Source organism: Balaenoptera acutorostrata, chromosome 6, assembly GCF_949987535.1.
Source record: "Balaenoptera acutorostrata chromosome 6, mBalAcu1.1, whole genome shotgun sequence".
In the NCBI taxonomy this organism is placed as follows: Eukaryota; Metazoa; Chordata; class Mammalia; order Artiodactyla; family Balaenopteridae; genus Balaenoptera; species Balaenoptera acutorostrata.
The window spans coordinates 56441568-56467421 of record NC_080069.1 but is presented as its reverse complement, the minus strand read 5'-3'; the positions used below and the strand labels follow the sequence as shown (position 1 = coordinate 56467421).

The 25854-nt window shown below is 41.9% G+C and overlaps 1 protein-coding gene across 1 annotated transcript in view; it reads right to left on the bottom strand.

The window, feature by feature from the left end:
* The window catches only part of SAXO1 (stabilizer of axonemal microtubules 1), a gene marked incomplete at its 5' end in the record, with an annotated part of 145942 nt that overhangs the window by 115903 nt on the left and 4185 nt on the right, over window positions 1-25854 (bottom strand). The window lies entirely within an intron of this gene.

Sequence of the window (25854 nt, the reverse complement as noted above, 5' to 3'; positions counted from 1 at the left end):
TCTAGTTCAGTGGTTCCCAATCCTGGCAAATGGGGAAATCACCGAAAGACTGCCGGTGGGGCCCACCCACAGAGAGGATGATTTAACAGCCTGGGAAACCAGCATCACTTTAAAGCTCCCCAGGTGACACTAGGGAGCAGCCAAGGTTGAGAACCACCCACTGACGCCAGAGATGTGTAACATTTCTCACCCAGTTATTAGAGTCCCCTGTTATTCTCCCCACTACTGATGACATTTGCAATATTGATATAACAAAGTTAGCAAGCGTTTTTTGCAGCTTTCAAGATGCTAACATATTTTAAGCACAACCCATTAGCAGGAGTCTCACACACCTTATCTCAGTGACTACTTAGAGAATCCTGGAGAAGTTCAGTTACCTGCCCAAGACCCCACAATTAGCAACAGCCCACGAGCGCTGACCCCAGGGCCGCCCCTCTTTTCTGTTGCTCCTGTGCTGTCCTCAAGCCCAGCAATTCTTAGATGTCCTAAGAAGGAGGTGAAAGAAGCACCTCAGGCACTGGAAAATACAGGAAAGGAGTCAGCGGCAGAACTTTGACTACAACCCATGATTTCTCCCTGGAACCACCTGCTTCACCCAAGCATGGTTCATAAAGGCAATGGCCAGGAGAGACACCTGGCAAGGCCAGGACAACACAGTGCAAAAATAATTTCCTTTCCTTATTCTTGTTCAACTCCATACCAGTGTGGACATGAGTTTTGGAAGTACCTTACACCCCTAAGTAGTAAGAATTTCTCTGAATGAGAAACTCAGTTACATGAAAGGATTCCTCTTCCCCAAAAGGAGACCAACAAAAGATGCAAGACTTGGCCCAACCTGGCCAGGGGGGTTTGTATCCTTGTCTGACACTCTCCAGGCTGCAGGGAGGGGAGCACAAACTCTGCGGGTCTGTGCCCAATGTCAACGTCCGTGCAGCTCTGGGCGGAAGGAAAACGGAGAAGGCCTGAGAACAGCCACGTTCGTCGGGGCTGATTCAACGCGGCGCGTTAACTGCTAACACAAAGTCAGCGGCAGCCTAAAAGAGGCCGACAAGTGGGCGCATCCACCGTGGTGCTGCCTGAGCTCGAAGCTCAGGGTCAGGGCTCAGCCTAGCTTTCAGAGTCTGAAATGCCAGGTTCCTGGGCCCTAGGCGCGGGCGCGGCCGCCTTACCCGCAGGAGCACAGGTCGCAGATGCACTTCCTCTTCACCCGGGCCATGCAGAGGCCTGCAGGACGGCGCAGAGCATCCCGCGCCGCTGCCTCCTAGACCCCGACCGCCTCGCAGGGGGCGCGCCGAGTCTCCTGGGCCTTGCCAAATATCCTGAATACTGACTCCAGAGAAAACTTAAGTGACCCTTTTGCAAAGTCCGCTCTTCCGTTTCCTTCCCTGAGCAGGCCTTGCACGGGAGCAGAACACAGCGTGGACCACGCGGGCCCGGGCGACCTCCCCCTGCACGCACCGCCCCGGCCTCTGCACGCACCGCCCCCGCCTCCGCCCGCCCTAGGCCCGCTGGGCCTCTGTGACGTCACCGGGAGCACGGGTGCACCTGTGAGGTCAGGAAGCTTGCAGCAGCTTGCCTGGCAGGCCCAGGACAAAGGTCCCCCATTGGGCCTTGTTGAAACCTCAGGAAAAGCGAAGACTATGACGACTTTGGAAAGCTCGTGGGTGCGCAAGTCGGCAAACGCCCTGCTCACTTGGGCAAAAAGGCCGAAAGCCCCACCCCCATCACACTGGGTGGCATTTTCTATCTCTAGGATCCATGGTGCCCCTTGGTACAGAAAGGCGTCCATTTCCAGATCTTCCTCGTGGAAATCGATGCCTTCAGCTCTTCACATAGACCTCGCACTCTGAGAACAAAGCAGTTTCAGGGCGCCTCGGCCTTGACTGCTCGGGTGGGTGCTCAATCACTGCCCCAGGTGATAATAATGGTGCCGGGGCAGTGGTCCTCAAGTTTCCGTGTGCATCAGAATCACCTGGCTTGATAAAAGCCAGATTGCCACACCCCACCCCCGAGTTTCTGATTCAGTGGGCCTAGCAAGTTCTGAGCCACTCCGATGCTGCTAGGCCAGGGGCCACACTTTAAGAAGCGCAGTTTGGGAGATTATTTTGCCCTCTCTATAAGCAGCCTTCCCCTATTATAGTGTTTCTTCAGCTCACCTGACCCTGAGAACCACTACAGATCCTACCTAGAAACCACTGGCATCAACATCTCTAATCTGGGACCCTAGTTTCAACAAGAAGCCAGGTGATTTGAATCACAGAGCAAGCTCAGGAGACACTGCTCTGATGGGTGGTTTGGAATTAAACAGGATGACTTCCCCATTGTGGGACATGGGAGCTTCAAGTATTGACAGTCCTATGCTTGTTTTTCTTTCCCACACTTCCTCAGTCTTCCCATTAGTTGTTTTTTTATTTTAAGTATTTGTTTATTTATTTATTTATGGCTGTGTTGGGTCTTCGTTTCTGTGTGAGGGCTTTCTCTAGTTTTTTTGGCAAGCGGGGTCCACTCTTCATCGTGGTGCGCGGGCCTCTCACTATCGCGGCCTCTCTTGTTGCGGAGCACAGGCTCCAGACGCGCAGGCTCAGTAATTGTGACTCACGGGCCCAGCTGCTCCGCGGCACATGGGATCATTCCCAGACCAGGGTTCGAACCCGTGTCCCCTGCATTGGCAGGCAGATTCTCAACCACTGCGCCACCAGGGAAGCCCCCCCATTAGTTTTTGTGAAGGAGTGAGTCAGTAAGTCAGAGGCATTTTAGACCGCAGAACACTTAATATTCAGTTTTTTGGATTTTTTTCTTCCATGTTAGGCTCTAGAATAGAGATCAGCAAAGTATTGCCAACAGGCCAAATTCAGCCGGCCACCTGTCTTTGTACGGCCAGCAGGCTAAGAATGTTTTTTTACATTTTTAAATGGTTGGAAAAAATTAAAAGAATAATACATGACCCATGAAACATATAAAATTCAAGTTTCGGTGTCTACAAAATTTGTAGAAATATTCCTGATTTTGCCTCTTGGCCCACAAAAGCTAAAATATTTACTATATGACTTTTTGCAGAGAAAGTTTGCTGACCTCAGCTCTGAAAAGTCAACGAGGGAGATCCAGAGGGGAGCAAAGCTTACTGATCATTCTTAAGACCAGGGGAGGGTGAAGCTGCTCCTCGCCTTCTCAGTAGGAGGTCAGGGCCCTAAAGGGGAGGATGGAAACCTGAGGGGACAGGATGGAGACAGGGGAGCTATTGGAAGCCGAGGAAAAGCCTGCATGCCATCCCCTGCCATTGACAGAGAACATCACATGGGCCTTACACAGGAACTACAGTGATGAACACCAGCCTTCTCTTGACAGCTGTCTAAACATTATCTATGAATCTTCCAGAAGAAAAATGTCACACTCATGCCCCCAGACTTGGATGAGAACCACCCCCCCCATTCAAACTGCCCTTGTGGATAGCAGCATTGTCAACAACCCATGGCACTCCCAACTTCTCCCATCCCTGCTCTCAACAGAGGGTGGAGATCTTGAAAGATGAAGATGGTATGGATAAAATGGCATCAACACTGGTACTTTTGTAGAGCTGGTGCTGGACAAGACAAGCTTTCCTCCCCCTCCTTGTTACAATTACTGCCCATATTTTGTTAGTTCCAGACAACTCTACCCTTACTCATATAAACAACTCTCTAACCCTGTTCCAAAACATCCTTGCCTATGAAGAACTTACTGTCACTTGCTATGCATTAAACACCTTTGCATACTTTCCCTTAAGCTCTCTTGTCTATCTCTTAAAACTGACATAAATCTATCTTACCCATATTGCAAACAAAAACACTGAAGCTAGGAGGTAAACTCACTCAAGATCACACAGCTAATGAGTACTAGAGCTGAGATTCAGGCCCACTTTGAGCTTTCTTTTCAAACTTTTCCTCCCAGGAAAAAGAATGAATGGGTAAGCTAGAGATCTTAGGGACCACTGCAAATGGTATTTTATCTTAATTTTATATTTACTTCTTAATATGTCCATCTTTAATATTTCCCCAAAATCTTTTTGTAAAATTGACACTCAGTGAACCTATACAATTTCCTGTGGCCTTAAAACCCATCCAACCCCAAACTCACAGCTGTATACCATCGGAAAATCTACTCTTTGTAGAGCACCGTTAAAAATCTATAGTTACTCCTCTGAGTACAAAGCACTTTGGCAAACATTGCCTTTTTTTTTTTTTTTTTTTAATGAGGATCTTGAATCAGATGCGTATGTTTGATTGATTGATTGATTGATTGATTTTTGGCTGTGTTGGGTCTTCGTTTCTGTGCGAGGGCTTTCTCCAGTTGTGGCAAGCGGGGGCCACTCTTCATCGCGATGCGCGGGCCTCTCTCGTTGCGGAGCACAGGCTCCAGACGCGCAGGCTCAGCAGTTGTGGCTCACGGGCCCAGCCGCTCTGCGGCATGTGGGATCTTCCCAGGCCAGGGCTCGAACCCGTGTCCCCCGCATTAGCAGGCAGATTCTCAACCACTGCGCCACCAGGGAAGCCCCAAACATTGCCTTTTATACCATCTTTAATTATTTGCAATTGCTAAACTTCATTGGCACCAGTAGAAGACTAGCCCATCATGACACATAAATCGGGCATCTACCATTCATTCCACAAACACTTATTGATCTCCTATGATGAATCAGACACTGTGCTGAATGACAGAGACAAGGAACAGGAACCTCATGGAACTTAATATAGAAGGAGAAGCAGGTGACCAAAATAGTGCCCAAGTGTATCATTATCAACTATGTTAAGTATCAAGAAGGATAAATAGGGGGACCTGGTGAATTCTATCAAATATTTGAGAAAGAAGTAATACCAGTCCTACACATGATCTTTTAGAAAATTTAGGAACACTTCCCAGTTAATTCTGCAAGGCCAGTATTACCCTGATTCCAAAGCCAGACAAAATTGTCACGTGAAAACTACAGACCGCTATCTCTTGTAAATAGAAATGTAAAAATCCTTTTAAAATATTAGCAAACTGAACCAGCAATATATATCAAGGATTATATGCCATGACCAAGAGGAGTTTATCCCAGAAATACAAGGTTATTTTAACACTGGAAAATCAATTAATGTAATATACCACATCAATAGAATAAAGGACAAAACTACTTGATCTTCTCAATGATTCAAAAAGGCATTTGACAAAATCCAGTAACCATTCTTGATTTTTTTTTTTTTTTTTACAGAATCCTCAGGAAATTAGGAAAAGAATGGAACTTCCTCAACCTCATAAAAGGCATTTACAAAAAAGCTACAACTACCATCAGGCTTAGCAGTAAGACTGAATATTCCCTGCCACTGTGAGAAACAAAACAAGATGTCTGTTCTCACCACTTCTATTCAACACCCTACTGGAGGTTCTTGCCAGTGGAATAAAAAAAGAAATAAAAGTTAAAGGCATTGGGTTTCCCTGGCGGTGCAGTGGTTGGGAATCCACCTGCCAATGCAGGGGACACGAGTTCGAGCCCTTGTCTGGGAGGATCCCACATGCCGCGGAGAAGCTAAGCCCGTGCACCACAACTACTGAGCCTGCACATCTGGAGCCTGTGCTCCGCAACAAGAGAGGCCACGATAGTGAGAGGCTCGCGCACCACGATGAAGAGTGGTCCCCACTTGCCGCAACTAGAGAAAGCCCTCACACAGAAACGAAGACCCAACACCGCCATAAAATATTTTTAAAAAATAAATAAATTTAAAGGCATCCAGATTGGGAAGGAAAAAATAAAACTCTATCTACAGATGACATGGTCCTATACGTAGAAAATCCTAAGAACTCTACACACACACACACACACACACACACACACACACACACACAACTACCAAAAACAAAAAAGTTAAACAAAGCTGCAGGAGACAAGATCAATTACAAAATCAATTGAATTTCTACATACTAGCAACAAACAATCGAAAAGTTAAATTAATAAAACAACACAATTCACAATAGCATAAAAATGAATACAACACCTAGGAATATATTTATCCCTTAAGTACAGGACTTTTACAGTGAAAACTACAAAGCATTGCTGAGAGAAATTAAGATATAAATGAATGGAGAGATATACCATATGCATGGATCAGAATATTTAATATTGTTAAGAAGGCAATTCTCCCCTGATTTACAGATTCAGTGCATTCCCTGTCAAAATCCAGCAAACTTTTTGTTACAGAAATTGGTGTGCTGATCCTAAAAATGTATACAAAAGGCAAAGGACCTAAACTAGCCAGAAAATTCTGCAAAAGAACAACAAAAAAGACTTAAACCCCCAATTTCAAAATTTAGTATCAAAACGATAGCTAAAGTAATCAAGACAGTATGATATTAGCTAAAGATAGACATACAGATCAAGGAAAAGAATGGAGAATCCATAAATAAACTCTTAGATTGGTGGTCGATTGATGCCAAAAATGTGTCATGGCAATTCAATGAGGAAACGATGGTCTTTTCAACAAATGACACTGGGATAATTGGACATCCATATACAGGAAATTAAAAAAGGAACTTAAACACTCACGCCACCTCATACAAAAATTAACTCAAAATACACCAAAAACTTAAATGGAAAACCTAAAACTCTAAAACTTCTAGAAGAAAGCATGTAAGTAAATCTTTGTAACCTTTGTTAGACAAAGATATCTTAGACATACACCAAAATCATGATCCACAAAAATAAAACACTGACGTATTGGACTTTACAAAAATAATTTGCTCTTCAAAAGACACTATTAAGGGAACTCCCTGGTGGTGCAGTGGTTAAGAATCTGCCTGCCAATGCAGGGGACATGGGTTCAATCCCTGGCCCGGGAAGATCCCACGTGCCGCGGAGCAACTAAGCCCATGCACCACAACTACTGAGTCTGCGCTCTAGAGCCCGCAAGCCACAACTACTGAAGCCTGCATGCTCTAGGGCTCACGTGCTATAACTACTGAGCCCACGTGCTGCAACTACTGAAGCCCACGTGCATAGAGCCCGTGCTCCGGAACAAAAGAAGCCACCGCAATGAGAAGCCTGTGCACCACAACAAAGAGTAGCCTCCACTCGCCACAACTAGAGAAAGCCTGCGCACAGCAAAGAGGACCCAATGCAGCCAAAAAAAAAAAAAAAAATTCTTAAAACTACAATGAGGTATCACCTCACACCAGTCACAATGGCCATCATCAAAAAGTCTACAAACAGTAAATGCTAGAGAAGGTGTGGAAAAAAGGGAACTCTCTTACACTGTTGGTGGGAATGTAAATTGGTACAACCACTATGGAGACCAGTATGGAGGTTCCTTAAAAAACTAAAAATAGAGCTACCATATGATCCAGCAATCCCACTCCTGGGCATATATCCAGAGAAAACCATAATTCAAAAAGATACATGCACCCCAGTGTTCACTGCAGAACTATTTACAAAAACCAGGACATGGAAGCAACCTAAATGTAAGCAACCATAGACAGATGAATGGATAAAGAAGATGTGGTACATACATACAATGGAATATTACTCAGCCATACAAAAGAATGAAACAATGCCGTTTGCAGCAACATGGATGGACCTAGAGATTGTCATACTGAGTGAAGTAGGTCAGACAGAGAAAGACAAATATCATATGATATCACTTATATGTGGAATCTAAAAAAAAAAAATGGTACAAATGAACTTGTTTACAAAACAGAAATAGAGTCACAAATGTAGAAAACAAACTTGTGGTTACCAAGGGGGAAAGGGGAGGGGAGGGATAAATTGAGAGATTGGGATTGACATATACACACTACATAAAACAGATAACTAATAAGAACCTACTGTATAGTATAGGGAACTCTACTCAATACTCTGTAATGACGTATATGGGAATAGGATCTAAAAAAGAGTGGATACATGTATAACTGATTCACTTTGCTGTATACCTGAAACTGACACAACTATAGTAAATCAACTATACTCCAATCAAAATTAATTTTAAAATGAATAAATAAATAAACCCAGGGTAAATGGACAATAGACGGCACCATTAATGGGGCAGATACTGGAGAAAGGGAACGTGGTGACTATCTGAAGGTTGTTGAAGTTGAGGTTGACGAGATAACCAGATGGACCAACAAGCACTTTGAGAAGTGAAATGAGACTGAAAGAAGAGAAGAGAGGCTGAGGGATGTGAGAGTCAAACCAGAGACCCCTGACTGAAATGGGAGTAGAGGGGCAGGTACAGGAGGAGGAGAAAGGAAAGAAGACACCCATGGACAGACTCTGCATCCAATGGGAAATAGCCCCTTTTCAGGGGTGAAGGAGAAACAGACAAGGAACGTCCCCTACTACACGGACAGGACGGAGACTTCTCACTGCACACCCTCTGTACCTCTTCAATGAGCATTCCGGGCTTCCTAACTGGAATGCATACTGGGCAAAGATGGAGACTGGATCAGATATTTCAATCCCAATGTCCACAAGAGAGCAAATTAAGCCCCAGTCCTACCTGAATGACTCAATACCTCAAGAGGAGAAGGGAGGGTATGGAAAGGGCCCCAGCAGAGGGTGAGCCGTAGAGCTTTTGCCTCAGCAGTGTGGAAAATTAGCCCTAGATTAAAACACTGCTCTGGATCCCCCTAACAAACCTTAAAAAGCAGGACCCGTTCTTCTATGTGATCTAGTTCAGTGGTTCCCAATCCTGGCAAATGGGGAAATCACCGAAAGACTGCCGGTGGGGCCCACCCACAGAGAGGATGATTTAACAGCCTGGGAAACCAGCATCACTTTAAAGCTCCCCAGGTGACACTAGGGAGCAGCCAAGGTTGAGAACCACCCACTGACGCCAGAGATGTGTAACATTTCTCACCCAGTTATTAGAGTCCCCTGTTATTCTCCCCACTACTGATGACATTTGCAATATTGATATAACAAAGTTAGCAAGCGTTTTTTGCAGCTTTCAAGATGCTAACATATTTTAAGCACAACCCATTAGCAGGAGTCTCACACACCTTATCTCAGTGACTACTTAGAGAATCCTGGAGAAGTTCAGTTACCTGCCCAAGACCCCACAATTAGCAACAGCCCACGAGCGCTGACCCCAGGGCCGCCCCTCTTTTCTGTTGCTCCTGTGCTGTCCTCAAGCCCAGCAATTCTTAGATGTCCTAAGAAGGAGGTGAAAGAAGCACCTCAGGCACTGGAAAATACAGGAAAGGAGTCAGCGGCAGAACTTTGACTACAACCCATGATTTCTCCCTGGAACCACCTGCTTCACCCAAGCATGGTTCATAAAGGCAATGGCCAGGAGAGACACCTGGCAAGGCCAGGACAACACAGTGCAAAAATAATTTCCTTTCCTTATTCTTGTTCAACTCCATACCAGTGTGGACATGAGTTTTGGAAGTACCTTACACCCCTAAGTAGTAAGAATTTCTCTGAATGAGAAACTCAGTTACATGAAAGGATTCCTCTTCCCCAAAAGGAGACCAACAAAAGATGCAAGACTTGGCCCAACCTGGCCAGGGGGGTTTGTATCCTTGTCTGACACTCTCCAGGCTGCAGGGAGGGGAGCACAAACTCTGCGGGTCTGTGCCCAATGTCAACGTCCGTGCAGCTCTGGGCGGAAGGAAAACGGAGAAGGCCTGAGAACAGCCACGTTCGTCGGGGCTGATTCAACGCGGCGCGTTAACTGCTAACACAAAGTCAGCGGCAGCCTAAAAGAGGCCGACAAGTGGGCGCATCCACCGTGGTGCTGCCTGAGCTCGAAGCTCAGGGTCAGGGCTCAGCCTAGCTTTCAGAGTCTGAAATGCCAGGTTCCTGGGCCCTAGGCGCGGGCGCGGCCGCCTTACCCGCAGGAGCACAGGTCGCAGATGCACTTCCTCTTCACCCGGGCCATGCAGAGGCCTGCAGGACGGCGCAGAGCATCCCGCGCCGCTGCCTCCTAGACCCCGACCGCCTCGCAGGGGGCGCGCCGAGTCTCCTGGGCCTTGCCAAATATCCTGAATACTGACTCCAGAGAAAACTTAAGTGACCCTTTTGCAAAGTCCGCTCTTCCGTTTCCTTCCCTGAGCAGGCCTTGCACGGGAGCAGAACACAGCGTGGACCACGCGGGCCCGGGCGACCTCCCCCTGCACGCACCGCCCCGGCCTCTGCACGCACCGCCCCCGCCTCCGCCCGCCCTAGGCCCGCTGGGCCTCTGTGACGTCACCGGGAGCACGGGTGCACCTGTGAGGTCAGGAAGCTTGCAGCAGCTTGCCTGGCAGGCCCAGGACAAAGGTCCCCCATTGGGCCTTGTTGAAACCTCAGGAAAAGCGAAGACTATGACGACTTTGGAAAGCTCGTGGGTGCGCAAGTCGGCAAACGCCCTGCTCACTTGGGCAAAAAGGCCGAAAGCCCCACCCCCATCACACTGGGTGGCATTTTCTATCTCTAGGATCCATGGTGCCCCTTGGTACAGAAAGGCGTCCATTTCCAGATCTTCCTCGTGGAAATCGATGCCTTCAGCTCTTCACATAGACCTCGCACTCTGAGAACAAAGCAGTTTCAGGGCGCCTCGGCCTTGACTGCTCGGGTGGGTGCTCAATCACTGCCCCAGGTGATAATAATGGTGCCGGGGCAGTGGTCCTCAAGTTTCCGTGTGCATCAGAATCACCTGGCTTGATAAAAGCCAGATTGCCACACCCCACCCCCGAGTTTCTGATTCAGTGGGCCTAGCAAGTTCTGAGCCACTCCGATGCTGCTAGGCCAGGGGCCACACTTTAAGAAGCGCAGTTTGGGAGATTATTTTGCCCTCTCTATAAGCAGCCTTCCCCTATTATAGTGTTTCTTCAGCTCACCTGACCCTGAGAACCACTACAGATCCTACCTAGAAACCACTGGCATCAACATCTCTAATCTGGGACCCTAGTTTCAACAAGAAGCCAGGTGATTTGAATCACAGAGCAAGCTCAGGAGACACTGCTCTGATGGGTGGTTTGGAATTAAACAGGATGACTTCCCCATTGTGGGACATGGGAGCTTCAAGTATTGACAGTCCTATGCTTGTTTTTCTTTCCCACACTTCCTCAGTCTTCCCATTAGTTGTTTTTTTATTTTAAGTATTTGTTTATTTATTTATTTATGGCTGTGTTGGGTCTTCGTTTCTGTGTGAGGGCTTTCTCTAGTTTTTTTGGCAAGCGGGGTCCACTCTTCATCGTGGTGCGCGGGCCTCTCACTATCGCGGCCTCTCTTGTTGCGGAGCACAGGCTCCAGACGCGCAGGCTCAGTAATTGTGACTCACGGGCCCAGCTGCTCCGCGGCACATGGGATCATTCCCAGACCAGGGTTCGAACCCGTGTCCCCTGCATTGGCAGGCAGATTCTCAACCACTGCGCCACCAGGGAAGCCCCCCCATTAGTTTTTGTGAAGGAGTGAGTCAGTAAGTCAGAGGCATTTTAGACCGCAGAACACTTAATATTCAGTTTTTTGGATTTTTTTCTTCCATGTTAGGCTCTAGAATAGAGATCAGCAAAGTATTGCCAACAGGCCAAATTCAGCCGGCCACCTGTCTTTGTACGGCCAGCAGGCTAAGAATGTTTTTTTACATTTTTAAATGGTTGGAAAAAATTAAAAGAATAATACATGACCCATGAAACATATAAAATTCAAGTTTCGGTGTCTACAAAATTTGTAGAAATATTCCTGATTTTGCCTCTTGGCCCACAAAAGCTAAAATATTTACTATATGACTTTTTGCAGAGAAAGTTTGCTGACCTCAGCTCTGAAAAGTCAACGAGGGAGATCCAGAGGGGAGCAAAGCTTACTGATCATTCTTAAGACCAGGGGAGGGTGAAGCTGCTCCTCGCCTTCTCAGTAGGAGGTCAGGGCCCTAAAGGGGATGGAAACCTGAGGGGACAGGATGGAGACAGGGGAGCTATTGGAAGCCGAGGAAAAGCCTGCATGCCATCCCCTGCCATTGACAGAGAACATCACATGGGCCTTACACAGGAACTACAGTGATGAACACCAGCCTTCTCTTGACAGCTGTCTAAACATTATCTATGAATCTTCCAGAAGAAAAATGTCACACTCATGCCCCCAGACTTGGATGAGAACCACCCCCCCCATTCAAACTGCCCTTGTGGATAGCAGCATTGTCAACAACCCATGGCACTCCCAACTTCTCCCATCCCTGCTCTCAACAGAGGGTGGAGATCTTGAAAGATGAAGATGGTATGGATAAAATGGCATCAACACTGGTACTTTTGTAGAGCTGGTGCTGGACAAGACAAGCTTTCCTCCCCCTCCTTGTTACAATTACTGCCCATATTTTGTTAGTTCCAGACAACTCTACCCTTACTCATATAAACAACTCTCTAACCCTGTTCCAAAACATCCTTGCCTATGAAGAACTTACTGTCACTTGCTATGCATTAAACACCTTTGCATACTTTCCCTTAAGCTCTCTTGTCTATCTCTTAAAACTGACATAAATCTATCTTACCCATATTGCAAACAAAAACACTGAAGCTAGGAGGTAAACTCACTCAAGATCACACAGCTAATGAGTACTAGAGCTGAGATTCAGGCCCACTTTGAGCTTTCTTTTCAAACTTTTCCTCCCAGGAAAAAGAATGAATGGGTAAGCTAGAGATCTTAGGGACCACTGCAAATGGTATTTTATCTTAATTTTATATTTACTTCTTAATATGTCCATCTTTAATATTTCCCCAAAATCTTTTTGTAAAATTGACACTCAGTGAACCTATACAATTTCCTGTGGCCTTAAAACCCATCCAACCCCAAACTCACAGCTGTATACCATCAGAAAATCTACTCTTTGTAGAGCACTGTTAAAAATCTATAGTTACTCCTCTGAGTACAAAGCACTTTACCAAACATTGCCTTTTTTACCATCTTTAATTATTTGCAATTGCTAAACTTCATTGGCACCAATAGAAGACTAGCCCATCATGACACATAAATCGGGCATCTACCATTCATTCCACAAACACTTATTGATCTCCTGTGATGAATCAGACACTGTGCTGAATGACAGAGACAAGGAACAGGAACCTCATGGAACTTAATATAGAAGGAGAAGCAGGTGACCAAAATAGTGCCCAAGTGTATCATTATCAACTATGTTAAGTATCAAGAAGGATAAATAGGGGGACCTGGTGAGTTCTATCAAATATTTGAGAAAGAAGTAATACCAGTCCTACACATGATCTTTTAGAAAATTTAGGAACACTTCCCAGTTAATTCTGCAAGGCCAGTATTACCCTGATTCCAAAGCCAGACAAAATTGTCACACGAAAACTACAGACCACTATCTCTTGTAAATATAAATGTAAAAATCCTTTTAAAATATTAGCAAACTGAACCAGCAATATATATCAAGGATTATATGCCATGACCAAGAGGAGTTTATCCCAGAAATACAAGGTTATTTTAACACTGGAAAATCAATTAATGTAATATACCACATCAATAGAATAAAGGACAAAACTACCTGATCTTCTCAATGATTTAAAAAGGCATTTGACAAATTCAGTAACCATTCTTGATTTTTTTTTTTTTTTTTTTTACAAAATCCTCAGGAAATTAGGAAAAGAATGGAACTTCCTCAACCTGATAAAAGGCATTTACAAAAAAGCTACAACTACCATCAGGCTTAGCAGTAAGACTGAATATTCCCTGCCACTGTGAGAAACAAAACAAGATGTCTGTTCTCACCACTCCTATTCAACACCCTACTGGAGGTTCTTGCCAGTGGAATAAAAAAAGAAATAAAAGTAAAGGCATTGGGCTTCCCTGGTGGTGCAGTGGTAGGGAATCCACCTGCCAATGCAGGGACACGGGTTCGAGCCATGGTCTGGGAGGATCCCACATGCCGCGGAGAATCTAAGCCTGTGCACCACAACTACTGAGCCTGCGCGTCTGGAGCCTGTGCTCCACAACAAGAGAGGCCACGATAATGAGAGGCCCGCGCGCCGCAATGAAGAGTGGCCCCCAATTGCCGCAACTAGAGAAAGCCCTCACACCGAAACAAAGACCCAACACAGCCATAAAATAAAAATAAATAAATAAATAAATAAATAAAGTTAAAGGCATCCAGATTGGGAAGGAAAAAATAAAACTGTATCTACAGATGACATGGTCCTATACGTAGAAAGTCCTACGAACTCTACACACACACACACACACACACACACACACACACACAGAACTACCAAAAACAAGAAAGTTAAACAAAGCTGCAGGAGACAAGATCAATTACAAAATCAATTGAATTTCTACATACTAGCAACAAACAATCCAAAAGTTTAATTAAACAACGCAATTCACAATAGCATAAAAATGAATACAACACCTAGGAATACATTTACCCCTTAAGTACAAGACTTTTACAGTGAAAACTACAAAGCATTGCTGAGAGAAATTAAGGTATAAATGAATGGAGAGATATACCATATGCATGGATCAGAATATTCAATATTGTTAAGAAGGCAATTCTCCCCTAACTGATTTATAGATTCAGTGCAAGCCCTGTCAAAATCCAGCAAACTTTTTCTTACAGAACGTGGTGTGCTGATCCTAAAAATGTATACAAAAGGCAAAGGACCTAAACTAGCCACACAATTCTGCAAAAGAACAACAAAAAAGACTTAAACCCCCAATTTCAAAACTTAGTATCAAAACTATAGCTAAAGTAATCAAGACAGTATGATATTAGCTAAAGATAGACATACAGATCAAGGAAAAGAATGTAGAATCCATAAATAAACTCTTACATTTGTGGTCGATTGATGCCAAAAATGTGTCATGGCAATTCAATGAGGAAAGGATGGTCTTTTCAACAAATGACACTGGGATAATTGGACATCCATATACAGGAAATTAAAAAAAGAACTTAAACACTCACACCACCTCATACAAAAATTAACTCAAAATACACTATAAACTTAAATGGAAAACCTAAAACTGTAAAACTTCTAGAAGAAAGCATATAAGTAAATCTTTGTAACCTTTGTTAGACAAAGATATCTTAGACATACACCAAAATCATGATCCATAAAAGTAAAAAACTGACGTATTGGACTTTATAAAAATAATTTGCTCTTCAAAAGACACTATTAAGGGACTTCCCTGGTGGCGCAGTGGTTAAGAATCTGCCTGCCAATGCAGGGGACACCGGTTCGAGCCCTGCTCTGGGAAGATCCCACACGCCGTGGAGCAATTAGGCCCGTGAGCCACAACTACTGAGCCTGCGCGTCTGGAGCTTGTGCTCCACAACAAGAGAGGCCGTGACAGTGAGAGGCCCACGCACCGCGATGAAGAGTGGCCCCCGCTCTCTGCAACTAGAGAAAGCCCTCGCACAGAAACGAAGACCCAACACAGCCAAATTAAATAAATAAATAGCGTTTCCTTTAAAAAAAAAAAAAAAAAGAATCTGCCTGCCATTGCAGGGGACATGAGTTTGATGTCTCGTCCAGGAAGATCCCACATGCCGCGGAGCAACTAAGCCTGTGTGCCAAAACTACTGAGCTTGCATGCCACAACTACTGAAGCCTGCGTGCCTAGAGCTCGTGCTCCACAACAAGAGAAGCCACCGCAATGAGAAGGCCGTGCACTGCAATGAAGAGTAGCCCCCACTCACTGCAACTAGAGAAAGCCTGCACACAGCAAGACCCAACGCAGCCAAAAATTAATTGATTAATTAATTAATTTTAAAAAAAGACGATTAAGAGAATGAAAAGACAAGTACAAGCAATCCTGAGAAAGAAAAATGGAGCTGGCGGACTCAGACGCCTTGACTTCAGACTATACTACAAAGCTACAGAAATCAAAACAGTATGGTATTGGCACAAAAACAGAAATATAGATCAATGGAACAGGATAGAAAGCCCAGAAAGAAACTCACGCACCTATGGTCAATTAATCTATGACAAAGGAGACACAAATAAACAATGGAGAGAAGACAGTGTCTTCAGTAAGTGGTGCTTGGAAAACTGGACAGCTATATGTAAAAGAATGAAATCAGAACACTCTTTAACACCATACACAAAAATAAACTCAAAATGGATCAAAAACCTAAATGTAAGGCTGGATACTATAAAACTCTTAGAGGAAAACTTAAGCAGAACACTCTTTGACATAAATCACAGCAATATCTTTTTTGATCCACCTCCTAGAGTAATGAAAATAAAATAAATAAATAAACAAATGAGACCTAATTAAACTTAAAAGCTCCTGCACAGCAAAAGAAACCATAAACAAAATGAAAAGGCAAACTTCAGAATGGGAAAAAATATTTGCAAATGAAGTGACCAACACAGGATTAATCTCCAAAATATACAAACAGCTCATGTAGCTCTATGTCAAAAAAACAAACAACCCAATCAAAAAATGGGCAGAAGACCTACATAGACATTTCTCTAAAGAAAACATACAGATGGCCAAAAAGCACATGAAAAGATGCTCAACATCACTAATTATCAGAAAAATGCAAATCAAAACTACAATGAAGTATCACCTTACAACAGTCAGAATGGCCATCATCAAAAAGTCTACAAACAGTAAGTGCTGGAGAGGGTGTGGAAAAAAGGGAACCCTCTTACACTGTTGGTGGGAATGTAAATTGGTACAACCACTATGGAGAACAGTATGGAGGTTCCTTAAAAAACTAAAAATAGAGCTACCATATGATCCTGCAATCCCACTCCTCGGCATAATCCTAAACCATAATCCTAAAGGATACATGCACCCCAATGTTCACTGCAGCACTATTTATAGTAGCCAGGACATGGAAGCAACCTAAATGTCCACTGACAGCAGAATGGACAAGGAAGATGTGGTACATATATACAATGGAATATTACTCAGCCATAAAAAAGAATGAAATAATGCCATTTGCAGCAACATGGATGGACCTAGAGATTATCATACTAAGTGAGACAGAGAAAGACAAATATCATATGATATCACTTGTATGTGGAATCTAATTTTTTTAAAAAGAAAAGAAACAAATGAACTTGTTTACAAAACAGAAACAGATTTACAGATATTGAAAACAAACTTATGGTTATCAAAGGGGAAACATGGCAGGGGGAGGGGAGGGGAGGGATAAATCAGGAGCTTGGGATGAACACACACACACTGCTATATATGATAGATAACAAAGGACTTCCCTGGTGGTGCAGTGGTTATGACTCTGCACTCCCAATGCAGGGGGCTGGGGTTCAATCCCTGGTCAGGGAACTAGATCCCACATCCATGCCGCAACTAAGAGTTTGCATGCCACGACTAAGGAGCTGGCGAGCCGCCACAAAGGAGCTGGCAAGCTGCAACTGAGGAGCCTGCTGCAACTAAGGAGCCCACCTGCCACAACTAAGACCCTGCACAGCCAAATAATAAATAAATAAATAAATATTAAAGAAAAAATGATAGTGCCTACTTAAAAAAAAAAAAAGATAGATAACCAACAAGGGCCTACTGCATAGCACAGGGAACACTTGTCAATATTCTGTGATAACCTATATGAGAAAAGAATCTAAAAAGGAATGAATATATATACATGTATAACTAAATCACTTTGCTGTACACCTGAAACTAACACAACATTGTAAATAAACTATACTCCAATAAATTTTTATTTTATTTATTTTTTTTATTTTAATAAATGTTTATTTATTTATTTTTGGCTGTGTTGGGTCTTCATTGCCGCACGCAGGCTTTCTCTAGTTGCGGGGAGCAGGGGCTACTCTTCGTTGCAGTGCGCGGGCTTCTCATTGTGGTGGCTTCTCTTGTTGCAGAGCATGGGCTCTAGGCACGCGGGCTTCAGTAGTTGTGGTACATGGGCTCAGTAGTTGTGGCTCATGAGCTCTAGAGTGCAGGCTCAGTAGTTGTGGTGCATGGGCTTAGTTGCTCTGCAGCATGTGGGATCTTCCCGGACGAGGAATCGAACCCATGTCCCCTGCACTGGCAGGTGGATTCTGAACCACTGCACCACCAGGGAAGTCCCTCCAATAAAATTTTAAAAAAGAAAAAAAAAATTGCTACTATGTGAGTGACCACTGAAGCAACTTGGAACTGATGTCAGTGATAAGGCCAACAGAAAGAAAATAATTTAGTGAAAAATTAAATAAAGAATAGTTGATAAAGGAAAATAAAAAAGATAAGTATAGACTGAGAGAAATACTTGCACATCATTTATCTGATAAAGGACCATATCCAGAATATGCAAAGAACTCTTACAACTCTTAATAACACAACCCAATTTTAAAAGAGCAAAAGATTTTAAGAGATACTTCATCTAAGAAAATATATGAATGCCTAACAAGCATATGAAAATATACTTGTGCAGAAAAGAGTTAATAAAGCAAGCCTGAGACTGCTATGCTTAGAAAGTCCTACTTGCAAGGATTGCCCTTGTCTAAGAACTTGGATCTCAGGAGAGTTCCCACCATTCCCTAGTAACAATAACTCACTGTGCCTAAATTGTAAACAATGTAGTTTACACTGAACACCTACTTTCCTTCTAGGAACCTGAAATTTTGGTGCATGGTAGGTAAATGGTGCCTACATGACTGGCCCCCAATAAAAAACCTTGGGCCGGGCTTCCCTGGTGGCGCAGTGGTTGAGAATCTGCCTGCCAATGCAGGGGACACGGGTTTGAGCCCTGGTCTGGGAAGATCCCACATGCCGCGGAGCAACTGGGCCCGTGAGCCACAACTACTGAGCCTGCACGTCTGGAGCCTGTGCTCCACAACAGGAGAGGCTGCGATAGTGAGAGGCCCGCGCACCGCAATGAAGAGTGACCCCCGCTTGCCGCAACTAGAGAAAGCCCTCGCACAGAAATGAAGACCCAACACAGCTAAAATAAATAAATAAATAAATTTATTAAAAAAAAAAAAAAAAAATCCTTGGGCCCTGAGTTCCTAATGAGATTTCACGGTAGACAACATTTCACACGTGTTGTCACAACTCATTGCTGGAGGAATTAAGTATATTTTGTGTGACTCCACTGGGAAAGGACTTTTAGAAGCCTGTGCCTGACTTCCTCCAAACTTTACTCCATGTGTCTTTTCTCTTTGCTACTTTTGTTATGAGTTCTTTTACTGTAATAAATCATAGCCATGAGCATGACAACATGCTAAGTCCTGTGAGTCCCCCTAACAAATCATGGAACCTGGGGGGTGGTCTTCAGGACCCCCAACACAATGTATGACATCAATAATCATTAGGGATATGTAAATTATAACCATAGTGAGACTCCACCTCACATCCATTAGAATGGCTATGAACCAACATTGTTCCCAAGGAACTGAAAAAAGTGGAACTCTCATGCATTGCTGGTAGGAGTATAAAATGCGTCAGCCACTTATGAAAAAGTTTGGTAGTTTCTTTAAAAGTTAAACATATACTTACTGTAACTCTACCCATAGGTATTTACCCAAGAGATATGAAAACATGTGTCCATACAAAAACTTTAATATGAATGTCTATGGTAGCATTATTCATAATGGCATAAAAACTGGAAGCAATTCCCATTTCCATCAACTGGTGAATGAACAAAATGTAGTAGTATATATTCATACAATGGAGTACTATTTAGCAATAAAAATAAATGCAATACTGAAACATGTTACAATTTGGATGAACCTCAAAAACCTTATGCTAAGAGAAAGAAGCAAGATACAAAATAACTATATGATTCCACTTACATAAAATTTCTAGAGAAAGCAAATCTATAGAGACAGAAAGCAAAACAGTAGTTGCCTGGGTCTCAGGTTGGGAGTAGAGACTGACTGCAAACATAAGCAAGAGAAATTTGGTGGGGGGTGGTGTGATAGAAATATTCTAAAAATGAGCTGTGGTAATGGAAATGTACCTTATATACAATGGATGAATTATGGTAGGTAGATTATACCTCAATAAAGTTTTTTTAATATTTCAATTTCAGTGGTGTATAGTTGATTTACAGTGTGTTAGTTTCAGGTGTACAGTCAAGAAAGATTTTTTTTAATTTATTTATTTATTTATTTTTGGCTGTGTTGGGTCTTCGTTTCTGTGCGAGGGCTTTCTCTAGTTGCGGCAAGCGGGGGCCACTCTTCATCGTGGTGCGCAGGCCTTTCACTGTCATGGCCTCTCTTGTGGCGGAGCACAAGCTCCAGACGCGCAGGCTCAGTAGTTGTGGCTCACGGGCCTAGTTGCTCCGCGGCATGTGGGATCTTCCCAGACCAGGGCTCGAACCCGTGTCCCCTGCATTGGCAGGCAGATTCTCAACCACTGCGCCACCAGGGAAGCCCAAGAAAGATTTTTTTAAGAAAAAAATCACTTGTAAAAAGTCCCCTTCCGTGTCATTATCAAATTATTATTTAGTTTTGAATAATTTAGGTAAAGATTTTTCTTATTTCCCAACAAGGTGGTAGATTAAACATACAGATTTATCTTTCTCTCTCCAAAATCCCACCAAAATGAGAGTAATGGGAGGACAGGGTATGGACAAAGATAGAATAAGAGATAATAACATCAAATTTGGGGAAGCAGAAAAGCACAGGGAAGAATGGTGCCTGACTTAGCTGACCCAAGAAAACTGAATCCTTAGCCAACAGCAAAGAAAGCCAGGAAGAAGAATTATTTTTACCACAGAACCTCCAAAATGTTCAAGATTCAGCAGCATCAGTGACAGTAAAACACTAGAAACAGAAGGACTGATTGAAGACCTGTTTAAGAAGCAGTTAGAGGATATATGGTACAACACAGGGAATGTAGCTAATATTTTATAATAACTATAAATGGAATATAACCTTTAAACATTGTGAATCACTATGTTGTATACCTGAAACATATAATATTGTACATCAATTATCCCTCAGTAATTTAAAAAATGAAGCAATTAGACCCACAGATCCCCTCCCCAATTCCAGATAGCCAGGCAACTGCTCCTCTCCCACTAATCCCAAACGCTATCAGTTTTTATTCCCTGAAAAGAGTAAACCATAGTGTCTCTGAATTGGGGGAACACCAAGGACATTGAGGAATGGAGTACCATGTTGAAAACAGGAGGATTAAGTGAAGTCTGCCTATAAACTGAATATTAGGACCCTGGTTTTCTTCTCCTAGAATGACCAGAATGTTATTTATCAGGCTTATATTCATCCCAGCCCAGCAGAAGAATCTTGGAAGAATCAAAGCAAATAGAACAAGTCTAAAGATGCAGGCAACAGAAGTTTCCTCAAAGAAATGGCTCAGCCAGATGACTTTCCAATGAACCTCATAGTCTGCCAGTGCTACCCACAGGCTTTAAATGAATTTAAATAGGAGTAGACAGCCAAAAATCACTAGACAACTGAGGAAAGTTTCTAACATGAAAAAGACAGACTAAAACAAAACAAACCAACAAAAGAAATTTGGAAGAAATCAAGACTAAACAGAGATGAAAACTTTCTTTAATGTTATCAATATCCTCAAAGAGGTAAAAGATGTTTTGTCCAAGAAAATAATTTATATTTGTAAAGGAACAATCAGAAAAATAAATAGCCTATGGAAATTTAAAATATGATACCAAAATTTAAAACTCCAAAGAAGAGATAGAAGATTAAGATGATGAAAATCTCCTGGAAAACAGAACAAAAAGACAAATAGAAAATAAGAAAGGGAATATAAAAGCATTAGAGGATAGTTCATGAGATCCAATATCCAGATCACTGGAGTGTTGATAAGAGAGAACAGAGAATACAGAAGAAATGTATCATCAAAAAAGTCCAGAACATTTTCCAGAATTAAAGGACATGAGAAGGCCCAACACAAAGCAAATTGGGGCTCAAAGTTTCAGAATGCCAGAGATAATGAGAAAATCTAAGTTTTTAAGAGAGAAAAAATAGATCAATAATAATAATAGTAAATAGATCAAACACAAATTAACGGGCATCAGACTTACTAGAAACTAAAAGACAATGGAGTAATGCCTCTAAGACTTTGAGGGAATATTATTTCCAACCAACCGAATGTCAGAGTAAAAATAAAGACAATTTCAGAAAGGCGATGTCTTGAAACTTTTATTGCTCTCATGCTTTTTATCAGGAAGCTACTGGAGAATGTGTTCCACCAAGTGAGTGAATAAGGTAAAAAATGAGGAACGGATAGGATCAAGGAAAAAGGGTACTTAAGAAAGGGGAAGGAAATCCCAGGATAGTGAAAGGAGATCATTTCACCTATAGAGGAGACACTGAGGATCCCAGAACAGATGTCACCAGGGAGATGAAATTGAGTTTGAATGTAATGAGATTTTCCATACACTATTTTGTATTATGACATTTTGCTGTATGTTTTATTTCCATAAACTAGAGCAAGGGAGCATTTTTTAACTTCTTGTCTTGTACACATGTTAACATAGTGCCCTACACGTACTAGATATTCAAAATTTTTTTTAATTACAAGGTATTGTTTTATTTTTTTTTTATAATTATTATTTATTTTTAAAATTTTTGGCTGCGTTGGGTCTTTGTTGCTGTGCACAGGCTTTCTCTAGTTGCAGTGAGCAGGGGCTACTCTTCGTTGCGGTGCACAGGCGTCTCACTGCAGTGGCTTCTCTTGTTGTGGAGCATGGGCTCTAGGTGCACAGGCTTCAGTAGTTGTGGCTCGCAGGCTCTAGAGTGCAGGCTCAGTAGTTGTGGCGCACAGGCTCAGGTGCTCCGCGGCATGTGGGATCTTCCTGGACCAGGGCTCAAACCCATGTCCCCTGCATTGGCAGGCGGATCCTTAACCACTGTGCCATCAGGGAAGCCCAATATTTTTTATTTTATTTTATTTTTTTCTGAAAAGCAGCACTGTTTTTAATGAGTTTTAGTCCAGAATACAAAGCAAGGTGCTAGTTGTTGCCTCAATGATAGTACGATGATAAACAATGGCTTTTTCTTCCCCCATTAGGCAAGTTACAGATGTGTATCAGATGGACAGGATGAGACATTTGAATAAGTGAATGGAAGAATGGAATACCTATATTTGTAGAGTATAGCACACTAAAAAGGGCTGTATGGTGGATCTGGAGTATCCTAACTTAGGAAGCTTCAGTATCCTGAAAACACTGATAAATTCTGAATGAATGATACTGAATAACACTAATTCATTCATCTACTTAAAGACCAAGGACAGAACAATGTTATATTTTTAGGGGGGCAGTATGGCCTATTATTAGGCAAGTAGACCCTGCAGTTACTCTATATGAGTTCAAATTTCCATTTCAACAACTATAACTAAACTATATTAATGGACACATACTATTAATTGAGGTAAATTATGACATCAATAGTATAAAATGTGGAGAAGAGGTAAAAATGGAGAGTTCTTATACGCAAGTGAAGTTAAGTTTTTATCAGCTTATTTTAAGTCTATTTTAGACTGTTAAAACTATAAGATATTTTATGTAGGCCCTTTGTGATCACAAAGCTAATGCCTATAGAAGTTACACAAAAGAAAAAGAGAAAAGAATCGAAACACTACAAAAAAAAAACACAAAGGAAGATAACAAGAGAGAAAAGAAGGACAAAAGAACTACAAGACAAAGAGAAAATAGTTAACATAATGGCAACTGTAAATCCTTCCCTATCAATAATTACTTTAAATGTAAATAGACTAAACTCCCCAATAAATAGATACAGAGTAGCTAAAAGAATATGAAAACCAAGATTCAACTGTATGCTGCCCATAAGAAACTCACTTTAAATCCAAGAACACACATAAGCTAAAAGTGAAGGGATGGAAAAAGGAATTCCATGAAAATGGTAACCAAAACAAACAGGAGTGGCTAAACTTCTATCAGACAAAGTACACTTTCAGTCAAAAAAAAACAAAAAACAAAAAACTGTCCCTAGAGACAAAGAAGGTCACTACATAATGATAAAAGGGTCAACTCAACAGGAAAATATAACAGTTATAAATGCACGCACATCCAACATCAGAGCACCTAAATATATTTTTAAAAAATATTGACAGATCTGAGAGGAGAAATTAACAGCAATACAATAATAATATGAGACTTCAATACCCCACTTGCAATAATAGACAGAACATAAAGACAGAAAATCAATGAACAGTGGACTTGAACAACACTATAAACCAAACAGATATATACAGAACTTTTCACCAAACAGCAGAGGAATACACATTCTTCTTAAGTGCATACAGAAACATTCTCAAGGATAAATCACATTAGGTCACAAAACAAGTCTTAAAAAATTTAAGATCAAAATCATACCAAGTATCTTTTCTGATCAGAATGGAAAAACTAGAAATCAATAAAGTAAGAAAGCAGGAAAATTCACAAATACATGGAAACTAAACAACACACTCTTGAATAAATCACTAGGTCAAACAGGAAATCAAAAGGGAATTCAAAAAATGTCTTGAGACAAAAGCAAAAACACAACGTACCAAAACTTATGGGATGCAGCAAAAGCAGGACTAAGATGACTTAGGACGAAGTGATGAAAACCTACCTTTAAAAAGATCTCAAATAAACAACCAAACTTTACACCTCAAGGAACTAGAAAAAAGCAGAATAAACTAAACCCAAAATTAACAGAAGAAAAGAAATAATAAAGATCAAAGAAGAAATCAATCAAATAGAGAATAGGTGGAAAAATCAACAAAACTAAGAGTTGGATTTTTTGAAAAACTAAAACCAACAAACCCATAGCTCGAGTAAGAAAAATGAGAGAAGACTCAAATAAAATCAGAAACGAAAGAGGAGACATTACAATGGATGTCTCAGAAATAAAAAGGATCAGAAGGGACTATTATGAACAATTATGTGTGTATAAATTAGATAAGCTATAAAAAATGGATAAATTCCAAGAAACATACAACCTACCAAGACTGAATCAAGATGAAATATTGTAGAAAGCCTGAACAAACCAGTAACATATAAGGAGGCTGAAGTAGTCATCAAAAACCTCCAAAGAAAAATCCAGGACCAGATGACTTCACTGCTGAATTCTACCAAACACTAAAAGAAGAATTAATATCAATCCTTCTTAAAATCTTCCCCAAAATAGAAGGGACTTCTGTGGTGGTCCAGTGGTTAAGACTCCATGCTCCCAATGCAGGGGGCCCAGTTCAATCCTTGGTCAGAGAACTAGATCCTTCATGCTGCATCTAAGAGCCCGCATGCTGCAACTAAAAGATCCCACATGCCACAACTAAGATCCCACATGCCACAACTAAGACCCCATGCAGCCAAATAAATAAATAAATAAATAAATAAATTTTTTTAATGGAAGTAAAGGGAATACTTCCAAACTCATTCTATGAAGCCAGCATCACCTTGATAACATAAGAAAAGAAAATTGGAGGCCAATCTCTCAGATGAACACAGATGAAAAAAATCCTCAATAAAATACTAGCAAACCAAATTTAACAACACATCAAAAAGATTATACCAATTTCAATTTATCCCTGGGATGCAAGGCTGTTTTAACTTATGCAAATTAATCAATGTGATACACCACATTAAAATGAAACATAAAAATCACATGTTCATCTCAATAGATTCAGAAGAAGCATTTGACAATGTTCAACATCCATTTGTAATAAAAATTCTCAACAAAATAGGTACAAAAGAAAATTTCCTCAACATAATAAAGGCCATTTATGAAAAGTCACAGCTAACATCATAATCAGTGGGGAAAAACTGAAAACTTTTTTCCTAAGATTCGGTACAAGGCAAGGATGCCCACTCTTGCCACTTCTATTTAACATAGTACTACAAATACTGTAAATATCAATCATACAAAAGAAAAAAAAAAGAATAAAAGGAATCCAAATCAGAAAGGAGGAAGTAAAATTCTCACTGTTTGCCAATGACATGATCCTATACA